The sequence below is a fragment of the Monodon monoceros genome, unplaced genomic scaffold, assembly GCF_005190385.1.
Source record: "Monodon monoceros isolate NGI ecotype Baffin Bay Population unplaced genomic scaffold, NGI_Narwhal_1 Super_Scaffold_10, whole genome shotgun sequence".
Taxonomy (NCBI): Eukaryota; Metazoa; Chordata; class Mammalia; order Artiodactyla; family Monodontidae; genus Monodon; species Monodon monoceros.
The window spans coordinates 8419589-8446309 of NW_021703766.1; the positions used below are offsets into that span (position 1 = coordinate 8419589).

A 26721-nucleotide genomic window follows, 5' to 3' on the forward strand; every position below is an offset into this window, starting at 1 on the left:
ATATATATATATATATATATATATATATATATATATATATCAAGGAGTACTCCCTGGAGGAAGAAGCTTTTGAGCTGGGCTGTGAATGAAGTGCAAGAGTGTACATGGAGGGGGCTGATATTTCAGGTGGCTGAATCATTGTGTCAATCAATAGTCCTGATACACAGAAGAGCATGTTGTTTTTAAGGTTCCAAGAGGAAACTTATCATTGGGGAAAGTAAAGATACAAAGTGAGTCTAGTGAAATTGCGAAGGTCTGAAATAAGCAGGGCTGTGTTAAGAATCTCTGCTTTATCAACGAATAAAATCAGTGGGATGCTATTACAGAGAGTGGCACTTTAGAGGAGTGTGATCGTCTGCGTACATTGCATAGAACAGACTGGGGAGTATGTGTACAAGCTGTGGGGAGACCAGTTTGACGCCAGCATGTATACATCATAGACAAATACCCCTACTAATGTCCAATGAAAGACCTGCTCTGAATTCTGTGGACTATAGAGGAAACTTAGATGGCCCTACTTTGAACAATTAACAAACATCCTGGCATTGCTTTTCAGACAGAAGACTGAAATCTGAGAGGCTTAGCAGAAGGAGTTAAGGAGTCCATCAAGAGGAGGATGGACAGACCAAAGAAAATAGCCCGAGGGAACAGACACCTGAGATACAGGTATGTTCCAGTTACTTTTTAAATTGTTATTTGGATTCAGCAATTGACAGCTTGTTCTATCTCAGAACTGTATCGAGTGCTTCATATTTATCAGAGTTAATGCTCACCTCCATCCTACAAGGCATGTAGTATTACTAAATATTTTCTACAAAGAAAGAACTGGAAGTTTAGAGAGGGAGAGTTCCTTGAGGTTATACAATCGGTAAGCAGTAGAGGCAGAACTTGAACCCAGGTCTGTGCTGGCAAATGTTGGCTCTTCACCACCGTCTTCTTTTTTTATTATCACTTATTCATTTTATTTATTTATTTGTGGCTGCATTGGGTCTTGGTTGCTGCGCGCGAGCTTTCTCTGGTTGCGGCGAGCGGGGGCTGCTCTTCATTGCGGTGCACAGGCTTCTCAGTGCGGTGGCTTCTCTTGTTGCAGAGCACGGGCTCTAGGCACGCGGGCTTCAGTAGTTGTGGCATGCGGGCTCAGTGGTTGTGGCTTGCGGACTCTAGAGCGCAGGCTCAGTAGTTGTGGCGCACGGGCTTAGTTGCTCCGCGGCATGTGGGATATTCCCGGACCAGGGCTCGAACCCGTGTCCCCTGCATTGGCAGGCGGATTCTCAGCCACTGTGCCACCAGGAAAGCCCACCACCCCCACTCTTTAACCTCTTACGCTGGTTTTCATTTGCTCTGTTCCCATTATATTTGGGAGCAATTTCAGGTTCTTCTGTACTTTGCCATAAATACATAGAACCTTAGCTTTAAAGGGTCTTAGACATCAGAGGGGCCAATCCTCTTATGTTACAGGGGAGCAACGTGAGACTTACGGCTATGCTGGGAGCCACCCAAGGTCCCCCGGCAAATGTTGGGCAAGTGAGGTACAGAACCTAGAATCTTCCAGCAAACCACACTGCTTGTTCAGCTCAATCATTCTCTTTCAAGATGGACAGATTTTGCCATCATAAAGTTTTACTGAGCCTGTGGCCTCAGTTGGTCAAGAGGGGAAGTTCTTTTTTTTGGGGGGGGGGGGCGGTATTTTTGAGCTTTTCTCTCATACATAATTTGCTTACTGAACCAACCCTATAAAGCATATATACATTCTTTTTAATATTCTTTTCCATTATGATTTATCCCAGGACATTGAATATAGTTCCCTGTGCTATACAGTAGAACCCTGTTGTTTATTAGTTCTCTATATAATAGTTTGCATCTGCTAACCCCAAACTCCCACTCCATCCCTCCCCGACTCCCTCCCCCTTGGCAACCACAAGTCTGTGAGTCTGTTTCATAGATAGGTTCATTTGTGCCATATTTTAGATTCCACATATAAGTGTTATCCTATAGTATTGTCTTACTTTCTGACTTCATTTAGTATGAGAATCTCTAGTTGCATCCATGTTGCTGCATATGACATTATTTCGTTCTTTTTTATGGCTGAGTAGTATTCCACTGTATTTATGTACCACATTTTCTTTATCCATTCATCTGTCGATGGACATTGAGGTTGTTTCCATGTCTTCGCTATTGTGAATAGCGCTGCTATGAACATAGGGGTGCACGTTATCTTTTTGAATTACAGTTTGGTCTGGGTATATGCCCAGGAATGGGATTGCTGGATCATATGGTAATTCTATTTTTAGTTGTCTGAGGACCCTCCATACTGTTTTCCATAGTGGCTGCAGAGACTTAATGTTCGGGGTGGCGGGGGACAGTTCTTAAACACTGGTCTGCACACAAAGTAATCATCAAATGACTGATATGAAAAATCAGATGAGTCTGGGCACTAGATGTAGACAATTATTTTGTCTGGTCTCCCCTTCTCTGATGGGAGGAAGAAATGTTACTTAACCTGTATTAAATGTTGAACAGTTTAGAACCTGCAGCTGGACTCAGTGCTTAATTATTCACAGATTGCTTAGGGCCAAATGCTGTCTGCTGCGGCAAGGATTCTTTGGTTACCTACAACTCCAGTGCAGATAGGAAAACTTCATTTCACAACAGCAAAGGAATAGCCCCCCTTAGGTAGAATGGTGGACTAGTTAAGCTTTCCAGAAGGGAAATTGGCATTATTTAGCCTTCACATTTTACATCAGTACCTGAAACGTAGCACAAAGTACCTAGAAGATGTTTGATAATCTCTAGTCTTGTGTAATTAAATGCAATTAATATGTAGCTATTCCAGATTCTGGAACTTACAAATCTGTCGGCAGTTCTTGTCGGCAGGAGAGCATCCAACTGGGAACAGTCTCTTCTGGGTGGGAGGGACTCCGATTCAGCAGCAGCAAACTTTAAGATTCAAGACAGACTCTTGGTGTTTCCAACAGAAGACTTGAGGCTCATCTCTGTTGTGAATGGGGGTATTTGGGAAGCTCAGGATCTATCAGAATGCCAGGGCTTGAAGATTTTAGCAGAATTTTTCACTTTCAGAGATGCAGTCAACCGTCTCTGGGTGCACCTAGAAAGAAATGTTATCTTCAGTGCTATAATTGAATTGATTTTCTAGTTTTAAGATAAAGAACACCAACTTTTCCAACCAGAAGGAAATCTCTGCAGGCCGCTTTTCCTACATCTCTGTCTTAACCCTCTCCCCTCTGATGAATAGGTATTAGTTAATTTCTGGCCCATCAGTATGTCTTCTCAACCTCTGGAGAGACACAGAGCTCTTTCTCCTTCCTGCTGGGATGGCACTATGACTTTTCCCTGACTGTTCACCACCATGGAAAAACTTGCTTAGAGCTGTGGCTAGCAAACAAAACCCTGGAGGTATTTTTAAAAAATAAAAAATAAAGAAGACAGGGTAACGCGATGTGTGGAATTGGGCTAAAGCTCTGAAAGGTTTTTAACTCTGTCTCCACTGTTTACTCTTTGTGTGACCTGAGGCAAGGGAAATGACATCTCTGAACCTCAGTTTCCTCGTAGACATAACATTTTCCTCAGGTCATCATGCTGGTAACATGCAATCCCTCCACTCTGGTTTCTTGCACAGTCCCTGGAGCAAGGTGGATCCCATAATTATTCTCTCTCTGTTAAAAAAAAAATTGGTATGAAGCCCCTATATCATTTTATAAATCCAGAACAGCTACCCTTACTTCAAAAAAGACACTGTGAAAACTTAAAAGGAAAGATAGATAGGACCGAGAGTTGAGCAAGGTTCTGAACGAAAACAAGAGGCAACCAACAATAACAGGGGATTTGCCGTAATCGTTTCTGAAGATCTTTCCTGAGTAACTTGGGGCTCTTGCACAATGGCCAACCGTGAATTTGACAAACAGAATGATTGTTTTGGTCTGTGGTAGGTCAGAGCACAGCAGTAGACCAGAAGGTCATGGAAGGGATTTAAATTGGGTAAATCTTTCAAGCCCTTCTGACAGATTAAGTGTAGTCAGCCCTGATAGAAACCGCCAGTGGTAACTTCTGCATTTCCAAGGACCCACACACAAGCTGACACCTTGGGTGTTAATAGGCATTGCTGTGTTTGCTTTGGATGCGGTAATAAGTGCGAAGAGAATGAGACCTTCCCTAGATTCTTAGACATAATCACTTCTTGGATTTCACTAAGTTGAGGAATGAGGTTTCTCACTGAGGCTGCAAGACTAGGTGATGAGGTCATAGCCCCTTTTTGGTCGCTGCTTTAGGCCAGAGACCCAAGCCAGACTTTCAGCTTCCAGCTGACACATTCAGAAGAGAAAACATATGGTCATAATGTATATATTCTGTATTTTTTAGAGCGAGTGAGCCTTTTGCTCCGATTGCCTCCCTCTTGTTCGCACGCACGCCCCCAGAGTTCCTGCAATCAGCCACACTCACTAATGGTGACAGACACGGATGGGATTTCAGGGAGCCTTGCATTTTTTTTATTTGATGATGAGGAAAAGAGAGAGTACTGTGTATGAGTTGGCCTGTCTCCTACAACCCTGTGGTATCAAGATGAAGAAACGTCATCAGGAAAATCAAGGCCGAAAACAGGAGCGCAAACTCCCAGTAGCAAATCTGAAGAGGGAGTCCTGCGGCTTCATATAATGATAATATCAACAGTTGGACTATTTACACTAGTCCTCTCTTATCTCTGGGGATATGTTCCAAGACCCCCCAGTGATGCCTGACACCTCGGATGGTACTGAACCCTGTGTATGCTATGTGTTTTCCTGTACTTCCGTACCTATGAGAAAGCTCCTGTGCAATCAGCTACTTTTAACCTGCTTGTACTGAGACTGTGCCTTGTCATTCATAACAACGCATACAAGTTTCGTTTGGGCTCTCGTACCCTCCCCGACCCACAGCACACTAGTGGCCAGAGTTGACTCCCGCTTAGCCTGGAGAGAAGACTTTTTTAGCATGGGATTTTCTCGGGACTTTGGAGATTTTATGGTTCAAGTCCCCGCTCTTTGTAGCCTCCAAGGACCCTCAACTTTTCAGTCCAGGGGGCTCTTTCCACTTGCTCTCAGGAAGGAGAACTGGCTTGGGGATCATCTCCAAAATAGGTGGCCTGGACTCCTAGTTGGAACATCTTCATCCCCACGCCCTCACCCGGTAGCAGCTCACATAATTTTGCTGGCCTCTGTGTGTGACCTTTCGTTCTTTGCTTTCCTCCTCCTCTTTCCATGACTGAACTTTAAACTTAGGGGTCACAACTTTCATCTGTGCATCCCGGGCAGTTTGCCTAGTATACTGCATACGGTAGATGCACCATAAATGTCAGATATTGTAAGAAGGAATGGGAGATGGCTCAGTCAGCATGAAACCAGAGGGAGAATATATGGGCTTCTGACAGGCCCACTCTTTGGGATCTTTCTACTGGGGTGACTCCAGCCAGGACAGAGAGGGGTGCTTCCCCAGCACTTCCCTAGCCAGGGTGCGTTCCTCACTGTGTTTCCAGAACCATCGCTCTTCCAGAGCCTAGGAAAACACTGACATCACAGAGGAGATGCAGCCCAAGCCTGGAGATTGGGGAGGTATTCCTCACAGAAGGCCAGGCATCCCTTCCTCAGACGCCTAGCGTGCTTTCCAGATCAAGACTTGGAGGAAAAACCCAGCCACCACCTCCTCTTTCTTAATGCCCTGCACTCAGCTCCTGTGAGCCCGTTGCCCATCTCGGGCAGCCCCGGCACATCCCACAGCTGTCCACTTATTGGTGCAATCCTTAAACTCCCTGGGCTCCACTAATGGCTCTGTGCCCACCTCACACCACTTTGGTAAACAGGCACAATCAGGTTTTAACCTCCCTCCCCCTCCTTCCCCGGTGCCTCTGATATTGCTTTACCTACAGATTCTCAAAAACACATCTGTCTCTTTCCTCCATGAGTATGGTGGGAATTATTTTTCCCCGTCCAGCACCCTCAAAATACTTGTCTCTCCTATTGGGGTATATACCCCCCAGATTACATCGTAGCAACAACGTAACATTTTTTTGATTGGGTTCTACCTCCCCTGTAAGGCCCTTGAGGGCACAAATGAGGTCTTTTCATCACCTCCCTGATGGAAATCTAGCACCAGAGACTTACACATGTTTGGCAGTTGGTACATATTTATGAAAAGAAATGGGATAAAACAACCTGGAATGAATAGATTCATTAAATGGGGCGTGATCCTGCATACCAGCTACCTGCAAAAGAATGTAGATATTTAACAAGCATTTAAAGTATCTTTAATTCTTTAAAATGGTCTTAATAATCTGCTTTGGGTAAAGGAAAGTATAAGAAATGAAAATATATGTAGGAATCATTGTGAACCCTGATATACTCACTAGAATGGCTGAGGAGAAAGAGCATGACAGTGTAAAATGATGGAGAGGATTTGGAGCAACCTGAACTCCCACACATTTTTGGAGGGAGAATAAAATTGTCAAAGCCACTTTGGAAAACTGTTTAACAGCTTCTCAAAAAAGTTAAATACACATCTACCTAATGACCCAGAAATTCTATTCCTAGATATTCATCCAAGAGAAATGAAGGCATGAATATACAAAAAACCTTGTCTGAGAATGTTCATAACAGCTTTACTCATAAGAGCCAACGACTGGGAAAAGACCAAATGTCCATTGATAGGAAAAAATGGGTAAAGAAACTTGGATATAGTCAAAATGGAATATTATTCAGCAAAAAAGAAGGATAAACTGCATACATGTAGCAACATGGATGAATCTCAGAAATAATGTACTGAGTGAAAGAAGTCAGACGCAGAAGTACAAACTGTACATACAATTCCATTTATATGAAATTCTAGAATATGCAAAACTAAGCTACGGTGGTAGAAATCAGACCCGAGGTTATTTCTGAGGTGAAGAATCGACTGGAAAATGGCACAAGGGAGCTTTTTGTGGTGATGGAAACATTGTGTGTCCTGGTTAGAGGCAGTGAGGTTACACAAGTATATGTATTCATCAAAACACAGTCACCAGGGCGCTGAAGAGCATTTCTCTGTGTGTAAATGAAAACTCAGTTTAAGGAAATCACTTTGGATGCATTGTTTCTCAAGTCTCAAACAAAGAAAAGCCTAGAATTGGGGAGTAGAAAGTGACCTGGGGAAGTCATGTGGTGCCACCCAGAATGTAGATGGAGAATCCCCCAGAGAAGTGACATGTTCATGATCACTGAGACTTTGTGGCTGGAGCAGCAGAAGAACTCAAGGCCTCATATGCAGGAGGGCTGGGAGCCACTGAGTGACCACTTGCAATGGGAATGCTGACCATTAAGTCCACCCTGCACTCTCCTGGCTTTAATATTATCAGTTAATTGGCTACTGAACTTTGGTCAGCCTAGTGTACCTACCCATCTACCCACCCCTACTCTGCCCCAGGCCCCTTCACAACGTTTTCTGACGATACTTCACCAAGGAGGATGATTTCCCAAGCTTCATCTCCATGAAGACCAGTGCAGAGCTAGGCTAGCTAGAAGAAACCAGAATTGCATTATCTCAATATAGGAACTCTGGTTTTGAGATCACTCTTAGGCTGTTGGAGAGTCTCTAAAAGAGATTCAACAGCTCTGAGGGCAGGTGGAGGAAACCCTAGTAGCCATAAGTCAGGAAAAGTATCCTGGGACCAGATTCAAGAGAAATCCAAGCTTCTACAGAGACTGAGGAGAGGTCACTGAGTCAAGCAGAAGAGGGAGTGAGAAGCAAATCCACCCATCACCTCACATCGCCCCTGCAAACCAAGCTGGGCTCTGTGCTGTGTTCTAAACCGTCTCTCTCACTTGCCAGACTCAGGACCCTCCTGGTGGCCTCCACTCCCACCACTGGCTCTTTACCCTTTACTGTAACCAGGCATCACTTGGATACCCGTGAGGGCGGTAGAGAGGGTCCGCCAGGCGCTATGTGGGCTCCAGCCCCATCATTTCCACAGAAGACAGAGAAGGGGCCTTATTAAACCACGGCACAACTCTGAGAGAAAACCTAAATTCTGAATCTTAAAAATATCAGGATGGGACGTTCTCTGTAGAATCTGGCTACATTGTGTATCAACTTAGATGGAAGGCATTTGGCAGCTAGCTGATTCTTTTCCTCCACTGCTCCTTGTTTAGCCAGGGACTTCCTCAGCAGGGCACCCACTCCACCTCCTTCCCTAAGGACCTCCGTATGTCCACTCTTACTGGAAGTGGGAACTCATGGGAAGGCGGCCATGAGTTCCCAGCTGAAGGCTGTCTCTTGGAGAGAGGAAAGCTAGCTAGTAGCTGTGCAAAACTTTTTTTGCAAGCTCCAAGGGGCCATCTCTGATTTCAATGCCAGGCACTTAGTAGATGCTTTAAAAAAAAGAAAACACATACACATATATTGATTGGGTAAAGAATGAGTGAACATTTGCTTTCTGGAATCTATAGCTTTTCATCTCAGTGTATTCTGGGGGAAGGAATCAACTTGAGGTTTGGAATCCAGTCAGTCTGTTATTTAAGGGTATCGCCTTGCCATGAGATGTGCTATGCTATGCTACGCGTAACACATAACTTCTCTGAGCCTCAGGCTGCTCATGTTCTATATGGGGAAAATAATAATATTTAACTTAGAGCAGGGGCTTTTAGCCTGGAGTCCAGGAGTCCTTAAGGAGCCCTTAAAATTGAATGTCATGTTTGATACATATGTACTTTTATGAAGGGAAGAGTTTTAGATTTCATCAGATTCTTAAACTAGGTTAGTGACTTTAAAAAAAAAAAAAAAAAGAAAGAAAGAAACCACTGTGGCCTTAGACTTTTTCACGTAGATGGAGATAGCATATATAAAGTGCCTGGGAATGCCAGACTCCACAGCAGCTTCTGTACTATCCCTGGCTGGGTGGAGGGAGCTTTCCGAGCTCTGTACCAGGCTGCCCCAACGCTGTGCGTCTGCAGCCCTCAAGATACACATTTTGAGCGACATACTAGGTCATCATCCATCCACAGACCCTTTCCTCACTCTGGCCTCAGTTTCTTGTCTGTGATGTGAAAACGTCAGCCTTGGTGTTCATTCGGACCTAGCAGGTGTTAATGTCCTCACTGTGTGAGGAAGGACCAAAGTTGTTGGCTCTGCGCTTCGTTCTCCCGAGGGCTAAGGAGAGTGGCCTCTGCCTTTTAGCTCCACGAATGCCTCAGTCGTTGAATGGAAGTTAATTTTGGTGCAAAGACGATCAGGAGTCTGGGAAGAGGGTGGGAAGGCGTTCTCAGGACCACGCGAGGAGCAGAGTAGATGGACACCTCCGGGCTTGTTCATTGGTAAAGGGTGATGGGGTCGTGGTGCCAGGGTTTTGGAGGAGCAAACGGGTTCAGAGGGGCAGAATGCAGGTGGGGTCACAGTTTCTCTGCTCGTTTCCAATTGCTCAAGCTGCGAAAGGAAACTGAGATAAACACGTGTGTTTGGAGGACAAAGCACCGATTTGCCTAGATTTAGGCAGAAAAGAACCTCATTGGCTCTGTTCCTCTGTGGCTTGTTTCCAGGGGCTCTTGAAGCCCTCCTGTGGGAAAAGCACACCTCCTGTGGACCCCTCGTTTAGGGCAGCCTTTGAAACACACACTCTAGATGGCTGTGGGGAGGGAAGATGGGAGACTGAAGCACCCTTCCCCCACCCCTCGCCTGACGTGCAGGCATCCGGGGGAGATGCACAGAGAACCTGGTCACCCTTGGTTAGTTCTGCCATGGGTCCATTAGGCGTCTCCAAGCATAAACGGAGTGAGTGTGTTGAACAAAATATGTTAGATGGGAAATTCTGGCGCTGGCTAGAAAAATCGGAGATGCCATCTACCTTCAGGGTGCTGTGCGTCTCCACTCTTTCTGTGAACTGGATGCCTTCACGTTGTAGATATCTTTTTTTTTTTTTTTTTTTAAGCGGTACGCGGGCCTCTCACCGCTGTGGCCTCTCCTGTTGCGGAGCACAGGCTCCGGACGCGCAGGCTCAGCGGCCATGGCTCACGGGCCCAGCTGCTCCGCGGCATGTGGGATCCTCCCCGACTGGGGCACGAACCCGTGTCCCCTGCATCGGCAGGCGGACTCTCAACCACTGCGCCACCAGGGGAGCCCCACGTTGTAGATATCTTAACGTCATGTTAGAGTGTGTCCTACTACTGTCTTTCATTGCCTTAAAACACGTTTAGTAATTTGTCAATGCCGTGAGTTTTCTGGATAGCAGAGCTCCTTGGGGAGGCAAGGGCTGTGCCGAGTTCTTTGCCATCCAAATGGTCATGGGACAGAATATGCCCTGGAGGGGATCACCCTCCCCCAGGGAGCTGCTAGAGCTTGGAATGTGGGACAGCCTCGGGCCCGTCCGCATTTATGGGGTGAAGGGGTGGGAATTGCCCCACCTGCTGGTTTGGGTGCCTTAAGTCCCATCCTTATCGGGCTTGTTGGCTCCCTAGGAATTCTCTTAGTCTTGGGCCCCCAAAGGCTGTTTGGGGGACACACCTGTATGGGCATCACCTGGACCAGCCCACTAAGCCCTAGACTCTGTGACCTCACAGCACTTCAACAGCATCTGGTGTTTGCCTCATCCTGTCTGCTAGATTGTGGGGTCCCCTAGGACAAGTCTAGGTTAAAACCCGCCTCCCTCTGGGAAGCTTCCCAAACCGGTCCCTCAGTCTCCACCATGGCAGCAGACTCACAGCCTGGAGTCTCACTTCCCAAGTTGAGTTATAACCGTTCACCCAACGCGTTTTCTCTCTTTGTCTCCTTTGTTCATTCCAGAATTCTTTTCTCTCTCATTTTAGTTCTTTCCCTCCCTACCACCTGCTTGTTGTCAGTTTTAAAGTTCATTTGTTCAGCCTTCATCTGCTCATTCATTCAAAACATTTATTGAGCACCTCAGCCCCTGCCATCATCAAACTCACTGTCTAATTGGTGAGGCAGGCAGTAATCCGATCGTCTTTTAAAATAAATAAGTGAACAGAAGAAAAGGAAAGTTGAAAACTGTGGCAGGTGCCGTGGAAGGGAATTACATTATGTACTGAGAGTGTAGAATATTGGGATATGACTCCGGCAAGTTAGGGAAGGCTCCCCTGAGGAGAGCAGAAGAGTAAGAAACGAGGCAGGGAGGAGAGAGTACTCCAGGAAACGAGAATAGCATGCGCAAAGGCCCTGCGGTAGGAGAAACCATGGTGTCTGCTAGGCCTTGAAACAGGACTAGTGCATCAAGAGCAAAAGGATCAAGGGGCAGTGTGATGCGAGACAAGCTGGAGAGGAGTGGGAAAAGGGTTGATTGGGCGATTGGTTGAATGTGCAGTTGGATGAATGAATGGGTGAGCGAGCGAGAATATTTCTTGCATCGTCACAGGGAATGATGAGAGAGTATTGGTTTTCAAGCCAAGATGGTTGAGTACCAGTTGCGTCCCTCCCTAGCGCTAGTCCCTCTGTGATATGGGTTAAGTCAGCTCTGCTTTCTGAGCCTCCGTGTCTGCATCTGCTGTGATGGGGGCGTCATTGCAGTGACATTTTACATTTTTCCTATGGACGCGCTTGTAAAGTTTACTCCAGGGTGTGCCGGTGGGTGCTCTAGGCGGATGCTTCCCCAGGCGCGATGGTCCCACGAATGCGTCAAGGCAGCCTGGTGTCAGGCAGCGGGGGATCGGTCACATGTGCCTTTTCACAACACACCATGCCCAGTGACACAGCACATCCCCAGCTGCCCCTGGCCTCAAGGTGCCAGTCGAGACACACAGGCACCCGGTGTCACCTCGACTGAGGAACCATCTGAGAACAGACTCCCTTGTGCAGAATCACTTGTGCAAAAATAATAATAACGTTAACGGTGAAATGTGAAAAGTCCTAAATCGTGTGAGGAGGAGAACCTGCCTGCTTTGCTATCAGAGGGCCAGGAAAGCCTGGTGTGCCCGCCCCTGCCATCTGTGCTGCAAGCTCCCCAGGTGTCCGCGCTAGACACGTAGCTCACCCACACCGTAGCTGTGTGTCCTTCCATTTGTTTTCAGACCTCGCTTTGGGTCGTTCACCAGACAGCAGCGTTCGCTGTTCAGAGCCCTCGAGAGAGGACTCAGGCTCAGGCGTGCCCTCCAGGGCTTTGCGAGGAAGACAGAGGAGCCTCCATCTACAGCGTGTTGCGGCCTGTAGATGCCCCAGTGGAGGTTCACTCACTCCGCCGGTCCGCGAGCAGGTATTAAGCGCCACCTATGTGCCAGGCAGTTTTAGGTGCCTGTGAACAAGACCCTCAGAATCCTTATCCCTCCTAGAGGAAGAGACAATAAACCAAATAAATACATACCGTATATAGAGCATCAGACAGTAACCTGGAGACAAATCCAGCAGAGGAGGCGGGTGGCGAGAGCAGGGGCAGAGGGGTGGGTCGCAGTTTTAAGTAGGATGGTCAGGTGAGCCCCACTGAGGTGGTGACATCTGAGCCAACAGGTGAAGGAAGCCTGCAGGGAACTGTTTTCAGGCAGAGGGAACAGAGAGCGCCTAGACCCTTGGTTAGAGGATGCCTGCAGGAGGGGCAAAGCCTCCCCGCTCCCACCACGGATGTGCCGGAGACAGAATGTTTGAGGTTTCGGCCCCAGGGTGCCAGCCAGACCCCGACCCATTGGTGTATTTGAATTCAATAGAAATCTCAGTGTCGCCAGTGTTTCCTAACCCCCCGACCCATTGCTTGTAGCTCTAACCATCTGTGCCATAACTTAACATATGCCTGTGGTAGACAGAACAGAGGCCCCCCAGAGGTGTGCCCGTTCTAAACCCAGAACCCGTGAGCGTGTTATCTTACACGGAAAACGAGACTTTGCAGATGTGATTACAGTAAGGGTCTTCATGGGGAGATTATCCAGGCGGGCCCATCATATTCACAAGGGTCCTTCTGGGAGGGTGCCTGGAGGGTCAGAGCCAGAAGAGATGTGACAGAGGAGGCAGAGGTCACGGTGACACAGGGCAACAGGCCAAGAAATGCAGGCAGCCTGTAGAAACTGGAGAAAAGGAGGAGTGGATTCTCCCCAGGAGCCTCCAGAACCAACGCAGCCCTGCCCACACCTTGATTTTAGCCCCCGAGACCCATTTTGAACCTCTGACCTCCAGATCTGGAGGATAATAAATTTGTGTTCTTTTAAGTTGCTACGTCTGTGGTTAGCAGTTATAGAGGCAAAAGGAACTTAATACAATTCCAAAATTATTTTATCTAACAGGAAGTATATGTAGTGTTTATATAGTGCCAGGCCCCTTTCCAACTCTTTACAAATAACAGTTCATCCTTTCGTCTCTATAAAGATTCTTCAGAGTCGGTACTGTTAGTATCTTCATTTTACGGATGAGGTCATTCAAGCACAGAGGGGTTAATTAATCTGCCTAGGGTCACACAGCTCTAAGTGGCATGGGCAGGATTTGAACCCAGGCCATCTGGCTTCAGGGGCAGCGCATTTCTGCTCTGATTGATTTTCTTACACTGGCATCAGTGACCCCATCAAGGCCCTTGCCTTTCTCAGAGCGGGCCGTCATCTCTGCTCTTCAGCGTTTCTCACCTCAAGTGGACATCACGATGGTGAACCCATGGACAGTGCTCAGAAAGGACCTCAGAAGCCACTAAATCAATATGGAAACTAATATTTGGTTCCATTTCTGAGGGAAAATGCAGAGATAATCAATCTTTTGTTTTAATTTTGTAGCGTAACCCAGTACTTTTTACAGAGGCACAATTCATAAAATGCACTCTTTTAAAATGTACAATTCAGTGACTTTTAGTGTATTCACAAGGTTGTGCAACTATCCCCAATTTCAGAAAATGTTCGTCATCCCCCAAAAGAAGCTCCATACCTGAAAACAGCACTGTGCCTTCCCCCCTGCTCCCAGCCCCTGAAACACAGATCTGTTTTCTCTCTCTCTCTCTCTATGAATTTGCCTATTGTGGTCATTTTATATAAATGGAATCATAGAAAATGTGACTCCTTCGTTTAGCATAACGTTTTCAAGGTTCAACCACATCGTAGCTTGTATCAGTCCTTCATTCCTTTTCTTGGCTGAACAATATTCCGTGGTGTGGTGTCACACAAGTGTGTTTATCGATTCACCAGTTGATAGGCATGTGGGTCGTGTCCACCTTTTGGCGATTATGAATGACACTGCCACGGACATTCGTGTCATCGGTTTCCTCGTGCCTAATTAGGAGGGACTTCCAGACAGAGCCCAATAGCTTCCAGAACCCTGTTGGCAGAACCCTGCAGGTAAGTTGCTGTTCTTACAGCCCATGGTCCTGCAGTGAGATGCTGACACGCCCCGGAAACGAACGTCAGGATTCAAGGGGCAGCAGGTCCACCTGGAGGGGGCTGCAGTGTCCTCTGTCGTGAAGGTGGCAGGAGGAGATTCAGGAGCAGTTGCTTCAACCCTGCTCCTCCCTCACGTGCCATGCCAACCCGAGCACGCCCTTCCCCTCGCCGGGCCTCAGTTTCCCCATCTGTAAAGGAAGCTCTTCATGAAATGGGGGTGCTTATGCTTGAAGACTGAACAGCTCCGAGCTAACATGCTGTTGTGGTTATTTCTTCCGTTGGGTCCGCTGAAATACACGATGTTATACTGGTTTATGGTGTGCACTTTATGTGGATTGCATACGCTGAACAAAATACTGTTATCTTTTAAACGTAATATGGTATGTAATTGTTTATGACCGAAGGTTTTCAGCATTCACTTTGAATAGGATCATGCTTCTTAGGATCAGTTGGAGAGAAGGAAAAACAGTTCTGCCCAAAAGCTCTACTAACCAAAGGCCATGGATACATGCTTTTGTCAATAACAAAGAAAAGCTATTGAAAACCTTAAACACGATAATAATAATAAGGGAATTGCATCACGTGATCACAACCACCTCTTCCAAGTTCATGTCTACACCAACCCTGACTCCAAGGAGGCATGTACCCTGGGCCTGAATGTGAAGCCAGGAGTCCCAAGGCTGTGACCACATACCCCACTTGTCCCAGGGTGCCCCAAGGGACATGTCGGCCAGCAGCATTGCCGAGGGCAGGGACACAGTAACCACCATGGCGGTAACACATTGAATAAGTGCTATTTCCATTGCACATACAACGGCAGGAACCAGCGAGGATGTGGCCTTCTCCTGCCCCGAAGCAAGTTAAAAATATTGCCTGCTTCTTTGCTCGCTCCCGTCTTAGCCCTGCACATTTAAAAATACACCCGTCAGTGGCTCTGCATTTGAAAATGTATTTTGCATCTGATAATTATGATGCATTTAAAGGGCAAAATTAGAAAGCGCAAAATTAGGCTGGCAGGCTTAATTAGCCCATTCTTTTCTCTAATGGGTGGAATTTGGGCAACTGTCTGCTCAAGGGGCACAAAGACCCCTAATAGGGCTGATGGAAATTCACCAGCTCCTCTGTCAACCCCGTCACTCAGCAAGCGGGATGGGGGATTAACTGCGCACCGAGAAATGTGAGACCCTCGAAGCAAGAAGATTACACCCTCTTGTCCTCAAGAAAATGACATGAGTGCGATTACAAAGTCATCTATCAACTGATAATAGACACACTCAGGGCTTCCCAGAGGCCTGGTGTAACCAAGGCGGCGATGGGATTGTATGTAAGTCAGCAGCTTGATGTGTTTGGTGATCACACCCCCATTCTCACCTGAAGATCCGTTTCCCCTCCAGCCCTGGTCTTGCTAAGCAACTACTAAATGCCTTCCTCTGCTCACTGGGGCTGGCCACTGTTCCCAGGCTCCTGAGCTATTCTCGGAAGGCGCAGTGAGCTGGCCAGGACAGGTTTGGAAACTTCCAAGGACCTTCCAAGTGCCGCGCGCCTGGATTTTCTGCAATTTGATTCCACGTTCCTAATAAAGTTATCTTGATGGCTGCACTGAGCTTTCTCTGCACCCAGACGGGCGGATCCGTCCCCAGCTTTCAAGAGGGGAGTTTTCTCTCTTCAGGTCGCCATGGCCCTTCACAAGCCGGGACAGGCCCCACCGAGTGGAGGCGAAGTGATCCCAGGTATGAGTCATCCTGATGAATCAGATGTGTCCCTACTTTTTTTTTTTCTAAGCTGCGGGTTTCTTCATAACAGAGGCTGTGTTGTTCTTTTTGCAGCCAGATCTAGAAGCCCTCTGCACGCTGAGAAAGAGGCTCTGCTCTGCTGGGTCCAGCAGACAGAACGCAGGATGGGCCGCCCCCGCTTCTGGCCGCCCAGAATTTTCTGACACAATCCATGGGGCAGACTCAGAGCTATGGAAAGGGCCTGAGATCTGAGGTTGAACCCGGATTCTGGAGACCTGGGTGGTCTCAGACAAGACATTTTGCCTGTCTGAGGTGAACCCTCAAACTTGTAGAATTGCTATAAAAATGCATTCATTGGAGAGAGTAGTTCTCAACCAGGAGCCACTGTGCCTCCCAGGAGACATTTGACAATGTTTTGGAACATGCTTGATTATCACAAGTGTCATCTTTACCATCCTCTATGTTGCATTCGGTGCCACAGAAAAATCCTTTGTCGCTAACCATCAGTCAAAATTCAGGAATTTGTTTTCAGTGTTTCATAATCTTTAAAAAGAAAATGGATATAACCCCAAATTACGTAGGGAAGTGGGGGACAGAGCAGGGGGGAGAGAGCAGGGAAACCATGTCCCTGCCATATTCATACTGTCAACTTTCTTTGTTTTTTAACCTGTTTAACTTGGCTTCATGACCATTTTTGGCCATTTCCTTCCAGAGAGCCAAAACAAAACAAAAAAAGAATAGGTTGCTAGAAAAAAAAGAATAGGTTGCTCGAAAAGGTATAAAATATTTCTAAAGCCTAGTGATTGGAATTTCTCCAGCCCCAAGCAGAATGGCTTTACCCAGAGTCCACTTGAAAGCCAAAATGGTAGCCTCAGGCAGGATTCCCGAGACAGAAAAAAATATTCAGCAGCTGGAGCCTGGCAGACCCCTTGGAAGGGTGAGAAAAATTGGGAAGGTCTGAGTAGGGATCTCCTGGGGCCTCTTAACTCCTTGCAGAAACACCTTCCCTCTACAGCAAACAGGACTCTCTCAGCCCTTGTATTTGCAACACACAAAGTAGCAGAGGAGAGGACAGACAGTATTCTGATTGTCTGTAATCGAGAAAGAAGAAATCCAGCAAAACCCCACCATGGGATAAACAGAGCCCAGGCAATGCTGAAAAAACTTCCACCCACCAGGTTTTTAGGTTGCTTGATTTACCATTCAAGTGAGCACAGCTGTGAGGAGGGGACCCGGCTCAGAGCCAAGAAGGGGAGAGAAGGGTAGCACGTGAACAAAGAGGAAGAGGATTGTTTGCAGACTAGACTATTAAAGTGACTTGGAAATAGTTCCCCTCGTTCCTCCCTGCATAAAATAGTTGTCTCTTTCAGAGGGAGGACCCCAAACTCCCAGATAGAGCCCTTAAGTGCTGTTTACGCAGTGTGCTAATTGCAGTTATGGGACCCACCCCTAGCCGTTGCTCAGCTTCTGTCCAGTTTTCCCTCAGGAGCTTCCTTGGTAGCAGCCCTATTTGTGGATCTTCCTCTCAGCCCCCAACAATGAGCATAAATGGGAAATATGATGCAGCCGACGCTGAGTGGCTGTGGCTTCTGGACAGCAGGGATGCTGTCCACATGGAGTGGGTCTGTCTGGAATCAGAATGACCTTCTTTCGGGACAGGGTCTGAGGCTCAGCATCACCAGAGTTTTCCCTACAGAGCTTCTGGGAGCCTTGGTTTGGGGTCACGTTCACGTTGTCATGGGGAGTGGCTACATTAGTCACTGGTGGGTCTCACGTTTATTTTAAAATTAGCAGCAGGAATGATATAGCTTCCCTTAAGTAGCTGTTCATAGCTTGGTGAAATGCTCCCGTCACTGCATAGAAGTCAGGGTCGACCAGACACTTGCTGTGCGTGGGCTGTGACCATCACCTTGAGGGTATATACAGTTGGAGCTTGCTCCCTGGCTCTTCTCATTCAACATTCTCCACCCTTTATCATGCCTTTAGCCCCTCAAGCTCCCAGGCAGATCCCATTTTATCCATTTCCGGTGACTGCCCTAACAATCGCCTCAAACTCAGTGGCTCAAAGCAACACACACTCATTCTCTTACAGTTCCGGAAGTCAGAATTCCAGCAAGGGTCTCACTAGGCTACAGACACGGTGCTGGCAGGGCTGCGTTCCTCGGAAGCTCTAGGGGAGAATCTATGTCTTGGCCTTTCCAGCTTCTAGAAGCTGCCCACCTGCTTGATTCCTGGCCCCTTCCTCCGTCTTCACCTCTCCGTCTTCAAAGCCAGCAGTGGCAAGTCTAGCCCTTCTTACATCACGTCACCTCTTTTGCTTTCCCTTGCGCTTTTAAGAACACCCTTCTAATCCGGGATACTCTCCCTATCTTAAAATCAGCTAATTAGCAGCCTTAATTCCACCTGCAACTTTAATTACCCTTTGCTGTGTAATCTCACAGATTCTGGGGAGTAGGACATCTTTGGGGGCCATTATCTACCTACCACACTTTGCGTTCTGACGGTCTGTATCTCATCGCCTCCAATTGGCGGTTACACAGCTAGCCTTGCAGGTAGCATCCTGTGTGATCATCTTGGATTTGGGGACTTACCTGCTCACAGATAGAACACACTCATGCTCACATGCACACACACCATCCATCCCAGCCTCCTGGGATGGACCAGAACTAGAATTCAAGCTCTGTGAGGACAATCTGAGGCTGTATTCTGAGTGCTTAGTGCACTTGGTGTATCAGAAACGCTCAAATAATTCTTGAAAAAAATCAGTCGGAAGAGTAAGTCCCGACCCAGGAAAGGGGTAACAATAACGCCTGGGCCCTGGGGTCAGATACAGGGCTCACTTCTTGCCTAGGTACTTAAAAGAGTCTGTGACTCTCTCAGGGAGCCTCAGTGACCCCATCTCTAAAGTGAGGACACAGTCCCCCGTCTAACCAGGCTGCTGCAAGGATGTGAGTGTATTTAGTAGATGGCCTGGACTGTAAAAACTGTCAAAGAGCGGAGGCCGACGCTGTCTTCCTCACCCCAGCAGTTACCGTCTCGGACAGGAACACGGTCACGGAGGTGAACAAGCGCCTCCAACGTTAGAGGTGCCATGGGGGAAAGATGCTCGCACTCCTAGTTGGGAGACAGAGTAGGAGATGGTCAGTTTCCACGGCCACATCAAGGAGGCTTCGCAGACGTGTTAACACTTGAGCTGAATCAGAACCCATGAGGAGGTGTCAGAAAGGTGGGAGCGGGGAGAGGTATTCCAGGAGAGGGCACAGCACGCGCAAAGGTCCAGAGGCCTGGAGCAACCTGGCCTGTTCAGAGAGCTGCAGGTGGTTTTACAGGATTAGAGTCAGGGGAGCAATGGGGGGCGGGGAGGGCACCAGCACGGCAGGCAGTGGGGCTGGAACAGAGGGTGGGAGAGCTTATGAGCAGGCAGGCTCTGTGTGCTGTGTTAGGTTCTGACGTCTTGAGCTGGCCGTGGATAGGCTGGCACTCATACACTCCCTGTCTACAGTCCTGTGCTTTCTCTCTCACTCATTCACACGAAGGGACACGTACATCAGACACACATAAAGTGGGTATGCAAAAAATACATACATGTGGGCCACGCACACCCACTGGATGCGCGCACAATACACATACTGGTATGACAGACACATTCGAGGCCAACACCTTGTGGACCTACAGACTCGTAGCCCACGCACACACAGAGGACACGAACCCCCAAAATGCATCACTGACCATGTGGCCCAACGCACACACACTCGTGCATAGCCGCACGTACACACTGGCCACACACACCCAGGGCGCTCAACACACCGGCACACAAAGAAAGCACGCACTTACTGCCCGTGTGTCCACGCAGAACACGGGCCCTGCATAGCCTCCCACACACTTATTAAATATGTCTACTCTCAAAATAAACACATACTGAACGTAGACTCACACTGTTTCAACACACACACACACACACATCTTGACCACGCACACACAGACCCCTCATTTCTTTCTGGAATGCGTCTGGGTTCCAAGGCAGGCACTTGTCTGGCCTGAGGGAGGCTCTGATTATTCTCCTAGCCCCGGCAGGCAGAGCGACTCCAAGACATCTTTCAGATTTACACGGTTTATACGCACCTCTCTCCCCCGGAGTGACGGGCGGGGCAGAAAATGAGCACTCGCGGGACCCCAGCACCCAGCTCCCATCTCAGCACCGGCCCCAGCCCCCTGAACACTCCACAGCTTGTGACAGCAGGGCAGCGCCCAAAAGCATTGCTGGGTCTTTTGCAAGAGTTCCCCATGTGCGACTCACCGCCTGGCCCTCCCCTCCAAGCTCAGCTGGTAGGGGGCTAGGGAGCGGGGACAGAGCCCAGCAGCTCCCAGCACTGCGGATGCCCTCATCAGCCGTCTCCCTGGGGCCCCGTTTGGGTGATGAGCCCAGCCCGCTCTCGAGCTCTGCAGAGCGGAGTCCCAACTCGACATCTGCCGGGTCTGTCTGGAGCCAGTCAGGCCCAGCTCCCTCCTCTGCCTGCGCGCCTCTGCGAGTCGGGTTCCAATGAGCTGGAACCTCGTGCTTTCGCCTGATGTTCTGACAAGTTATTTCCTGGTGGCGGCCAAGATGGAGCTGTGACCTCCATCCGGGTTAATGAGCGGAAGACACACCACGTGCCTGCCACCCTGTCTCAGTTCACTTGCCCCCCTCCGAGGAGCTAATAAACAAGGTCACGCCTTGCCTTGGGTGCACGGTCTCCTCCTTGGAGACCATTCCACACCCTCAGTCAGAGCGGGCCTCAACAGATGGAGCCCGAGCCTCTGCTCTTTGTTAGAGAAGGAAAGCAATGGCGACGTCAGGGCAGGCTCGCGGAGGGATGTCAGTGATGGAAGGCAGATGTTATCCGTGCCCCCCCCCCCCCCCCGCCTAGGAAGTTTAGTGTGAATTAGTCCCAAATCCGAGCTCCACGGATTGTCAAGAATCCAGGGTTGTGCTCACATCTGCTGTGAATTCCGCCGACAGTCATGTCCTCATATTTCTCCCGGCTCCTGAGCTCACAAGCACCTGCACGTGGCTTCCGATTCCTCCCTCATGGAGCTGAACAAGAGGCCCGCATTTTAAAGGGATTTCCCAAATAAACGCACGCATCGGAAGCCTTTTGAGCGTAGTGGCTTTACCGAAAGGGCAGTGATCACAGGAAGGGGGACATCAGGGCAGCATGCGTCCCACTCCTACTTCCTCATCGTCCTCTTCCATCCCTCTCTGCAGTAACACACAAGTCCAGCCCCGTCTCCATCCGCATGCTCGCGTTCAGGCCCAGAAGGATCAGTTCCCATCGTCACCTATCCCCAAAGAGACCTTTACAAATATTCTTCTCTCCTGAGAGTGGGTGTCTGCCCATAAGAAATTCTCACGACAGCTGCCAAGGAGATACAGTATCCCCACAGCACTGCATAATGAAGCTGTGTGTTCAGAAGAGAAATTCCTCCAGCAAAGGTGAATAAACGTCACAAAAGTGAGCCCGCACAGTGAGGGTACTTTCAGTATTAGAGAGAAGCCTGACGGCTTCCCAGCCGGAGAGAGTGAGGTTACTGGAGTTTGGGTGTCCAGTCTGACTCTCGTTTCCCCAAGCAATGGTGAGACAGCTAAAATCTGAGTCAGAAGCCAGCATCCCTGATGGGGCCCCAAGAAATATCTCTCCAGCCAGGGTCGAGGCCTTTGTTCCAGGCTGACAACAAAGGCCTGAACTCCAAATACCCCCCCCCCCCCCCAGCCCCCAAGTCACTGTGGTTTCTCCAGGCCCAGGGGGAAGAGGGGGCCGGAGCAGGTTACAGTCCTCCTCCAAAGAGTTGACTCTGGGCCGTTCAGACACAGGAGGGTTTCCTTTCAACAAAGTCTGTTTGTTTCCCCCAAGAGCCCTGGGGACTCTGTGCCAAGACAGAATGACTCACTGGCTCACAGGCCTTGCCTCGCTCTGGGAGACGCTCAGCCGGGGCACTTCTCCCCGCAGACCAGGCTCCAGGTCCACCTCGGCTCTACGGCGTTAGCTTGGGTGGAAACACCGCCAAAGGAGGGTTCCACGCACGAGCCTTCAGGCCTCACCCTAGCGTGGGATGCCCCTGTCCAGGTATGCTGGCTCCGTCCAGGAGTTCAGACAGTACCACTTCACACAGGAGTCTTATCTCCCTCCAGGAGCCCCCTCCACTGGAAATCTCTGAAAGTAATGTCTGAGCTTACGTGCCAAAGCATGGATCCTCACACCACATGGTTTGAAAAACATCCTTTTCAATATGTTAGGAGCTTCTAGAAAAGCTTTGTTGATGAGAGAAATCTCCTCCTTTGGATCAGTCAAGGTCAGTCACAGACACTAGTAAGATCTCTTCATGGGCGCAAAACTGGATACAGTTTCAACTAGTTGGCCTGATTGAGATTCAGTTGAAGCCATCCTCTCTTAAACGAAGACTTGCTACTGGACCCGCATGATCGTTGTAAGGACTGAAAGAGGAAAGAGTAACTCCTGTGGCAGGATGATTACTCCAGGCCAAGCAAGTCAATGGACTGAGTCCATTACAAACACCATCTGACCTCATCCCCATCGTCCATCACAGGGCTCCCAGAAGTGCCGGCGTCTTCATACCCATTTTGAGGAAACTGATGCCCGGAGAGATTAAGTAGCCCAAGTTCACACGGTTCATAAACATCAGATGACTCACCAAATGAGTAGGGCAATATCAGATGCAAAAGGGGAGCGCTCAGCCGCCGTAGAGACCCAAAACTGGCCTAGCGGTTCGTAGGTGCTTTAGAAGCTCGTGCATTCATTAGCAGCGGGTATACTAATTATAAAGCTAGCTTATTTGTTAAGCACGGTTTCCGTAGGTCCCTGACCATATTATTCCCCAGGCAAGTTCTTTCCTAAAACAGAAAGTTGTAAACCTACAGGGGATCTTGGTTGGTTTTTCTCGTGCTTCCTCCCAGTAAGGGAGATGTCACTTATTCATTCAACAAACACTTATTCAGCATCTCCTTTGGGCCATGCATTCTCTTGGGGCTAGAAATAAAATTGGTGACCAAAAGAGACACGAATTTGCAGTCTGGGGCAGGTTTATCGACCTCAGCACTGCTGACGTTTGGAACCAAGTCATTCTTTGTTGGGGGAGTCCACCCTGTGCCTTTGAAAGACGTTTGACAGCATGCTTGACGTTGACCCACTAGATGTCATAGCAACCCCCAGCTGTGGCAACTAAAAATGTGTCTAGACATCACCAAATGTTCTCCAGGAGCCTAATCTCCTCGCTCAAGAACCAGTGTTCCACAGAGGAACGGAGTCATTCATCAAACACTAATAGCTATCAGCCCGGGGGTTCAGGTGATCAGCCCTAAACCCGATTTTCTGGGTACAGATGACCTGTGAGTGGAGGTGCAGGTCCTGGTGGAGCTAGCCAGGAAAAGCAATTGTAGGGCAAGGGAGACAGGCTTTGGAAACATCTCAGAGGCAGAGGCAACAGCATGACCCAAGGCATGAGGGGAAGCGGGGTCCCGATTTGGAGTCTGTGTTGTTCAACGATCAGATCAGAATTGTGGATGAAGACGAAAGCACGATTCCGTGTGCAGTTGACACAATGCAGGGAGAAGCGACAGACTCTGTATTCCAGAAGGCTTAGACAAGCTAGAACCTTGTGCCAAAATTAGGATGCGCTAATAGGAACACAAGGCAAACTCCTGCATGGTGGTTCAAAAATGCCAGCCATTCAAACAGGGGAAACCTGGCTGAAAGGCAGAGATATGAGAAGGCTTTGGGGATGAGCCGTTTTCACGCTCATTCGTGCCTCAGAATATCCTGGCAGGCTTATTAAAGCACTGCTTGCTGGGTCCCACCCCCAGTGTCTGTGATTCAGGAGGTCTTGGGTGAAGCCAGAGAATTCGCATTTCAAACTAGTTTCCCAAGTGGTGCTGACTCTGCTGGGCCAAGGATTAACCTTTGAGAATTACTGGTGGGAGCCTCGGTTCCCAAAGATGTTAATAACGTTGGGGTCAAATTAATAGAAACCTGGCGTCTCGTTGTAAGAGCAGGTTAGAGCTTCGGTGCTCAAACTACAGCTGGTGAGCCAGAAAGAACACCGAGCCCCTTATTTGAAGGGGAACTGGAAGGTTCCAAAGAAAAGTGAGGAAACTAGGTTATATGAAAAGTGGGTGAAGGACGTGGGGTGTTTGGCCCAGAAGAGAGAAGTTATGGGAAGAATCTAGGAGCTGCTTCAAATAGCTGAGGGGCAGTGCTGTGAATATGGATAGGATTCATTTTGTATCCCCCAGGGTCAAGCACATTAGTTCAAGATAAGGAGAACCAGGGTGGGAGTGTCAGGTTCAACGTAAAGCAGAACCTTGGAACAGTTATAGCTCTCGTGCAACACTATCCCGTGGAAATAGAATGTGAGCCATATATGTACTTTAAAACTGTCCAGCAGCCACAATGTAACAAGTAAAAAAGTAAAAAAAAAAAACAACAGGTGAAATTAATTTTAATAATACTTTTTATTTAACCTACTATTTCCCAAATAGTTTCACTTTGACATGTCATCAGTATAAACATTATTAATGAGATACGTTGCATCCTTTGGTTTGCAGTGCGTTTTCTGAATCTAGGCTGTGCCTTACACTTGAAGCGCATTGGACCAGCTAGATATCCAGCCAGAAATGTGGCACATGTGGCTTAGGGCTCCCGTACTGGACAGTCAAGCTCTAGTGACTCATGAATCCGTCACCACCAAGTGAATGATTCCTAATTTTAATCAGTTGCTCTGCCCCATTACTGTCTTTTGGCTTTAATGACATTCATATCCCACGTGTAAATTCCTATTTTAAATTCAAATGAACTCATTATAAAGTTTTTAAGTGTGTTTTGAGAATTTCATAGCATGCTTTAAGTTATCTGGAAGCAGCCTGGGGCACCCTAAATAGAGATGGTATCAGGACTCTTGCTTATAAGTGACAGGAGACTCAATTCAACCCAGCTTAAGAACATACCAAAATAATTTCTTAGCTCACATTTTGAGAAGTCCAGTGGTGACACTGGCTTCTGGCATGGCTAGATCCAGATACAGCAATCGTGTCACCAGCAACTTGATTTTATGGCCCCAAATTCACTTACTTCTGTGTTGCCTTCATTCTTTGCCTGGATCCCCTGGAGGTAGAAATACAGCCTGAGAAATTCCAGTCTTAAATCATCCTTACAGCGAGCATTCCCTGTAGAATAAGCTTCTCTTTTCAAATAGCTCTAAAAAGCCCTAGATTTGAGGCTTATTGACTTGGATTGGAAGTGTACCACTTATCCCAGAATCCAGCATTGTGGATTTGGTCAGGGCTGTCGCCTCCAGAACCAGGACCCTAGGGAATCAGCCCCATGTAAACCGCAAGAATGGGCACGGGGGATGGGATCCCCAGAGGAAAGGGAAGGGTTCGACAAACACAAATATCAGATGTCCATGAGGGAGGCCTTAACGATAGAGGCCGATGGATCACTTTGTCCTGGGTTGTGAAAATTGCCTTTGGAGAAGGTCCACTTTCTCTTTACTATAAGGCACTGCTTGGAATTTCATAGGTGAGGAGCTCAATTTAAGACACGAATCTTGAGTGCTTGGGCCCCGGCATCATGAGTCTTGCTTTGCTTTTTTTTTTTTTTTTGCGGTACGCGGGCCTCTCACTGTTGTGGCCTCTCCCGTTGCGGAGCACAAGCTCCAGACGCGCAGGCTCAGCGGCCATGGCTCACGGGCCCAGCTGCCCCGCGGCATGTGGGATCCTCCCGGACCGGGGCACGAACCCATGTCCCCTGCATCTGCAGGCGGACACTCAACCACTGCGCCACCAGGGAAGCCCTTGCTTTGCTTTTGACCAGTCTACTTTAAGAAGTCTCGTCCCGTGCGGCTGAACTTAGGTGACAGACTAAGATTGGAATGAGGCGTAGAAAGTCTAAAGAATAAATCTAAATGTATGCACTGCTAGGAAATTTAGAAGAGTGGAACGTGACTCAACTAGGTTATAGTCTGTTCTCCTTCCCTCCCCCAGTGACTTTTCAACCAAATGGCGACTGATCTCTGGGGTCAAAGATGTGAAGATCTTACAAAACTCAAAGTCTAACTTCTTCAGATCCCCAGACATCCGAATCACAAACAGGGTGTGCATTTCGGCTGAATACCTGCAGCCCTCGCTCACAGGCATTCTTTATTGGTGCCAGTTACTTGTTTCATTTACCCACTAATTTCCTCCCATTGGAGTTGTTTCCCCAAAGTCATGTACTTTCTCTGCTCGTGTGTACCTAAGTAGTTCCCAAATCCAGCCAGCAATTTAGACAGGTCCATGGCTGATTCCTGAAATCTTTCCATATGCGAGTTTCAGAAACAACAGAGAACTTCAAAAATGTATCAAGCCAAAGGACTTTTAGAGACAGAGTATCTTTTGTTATATAAAATAGAATTCTTTATCTCAAACTAAGGTTTATTTAGAAGTAGCAATGGTCAGAAAGTATTAGTAACAATGTGGCGATTTCCGTCCCCCCCCAAATACCAAAACTTCCCTTGTGCAATTTGTGGGTAGGCGTATTCATCCTTCGAGGGTCTCCAAAACATTGTGGACTCTTCTCTGAAGAATTCTCCATGCACTGCTTCGTTCTACCACTTTACCTGAGTCATTGCACTGACCAGAGGCCCTGAGGCAA

At 48.1% G+C, this 26721-nt stretch overlaps 1 long non-coding RNA gene across 2 annotated transcripts in view; it reads left to right on the forward strand.

The window, feature by feature from the left end:
* LOC114902768 overlaps window positions 1-26721 on the forward strand; it is a 221835-nt gene that overhangs the window by 152616 nt on the left and 42498 nt on the right. For both annotated transcript variants that reach the window (XR_003795599.1, XR_003795598.1), the window contains exon 5: window positions 557-666. This is a non-coding gene — a long non-coding RNA (uncharacterized LOC114902768). The remainder of the gene's footprint in view (window positions 1-556; window positions 667-26721) is intronic.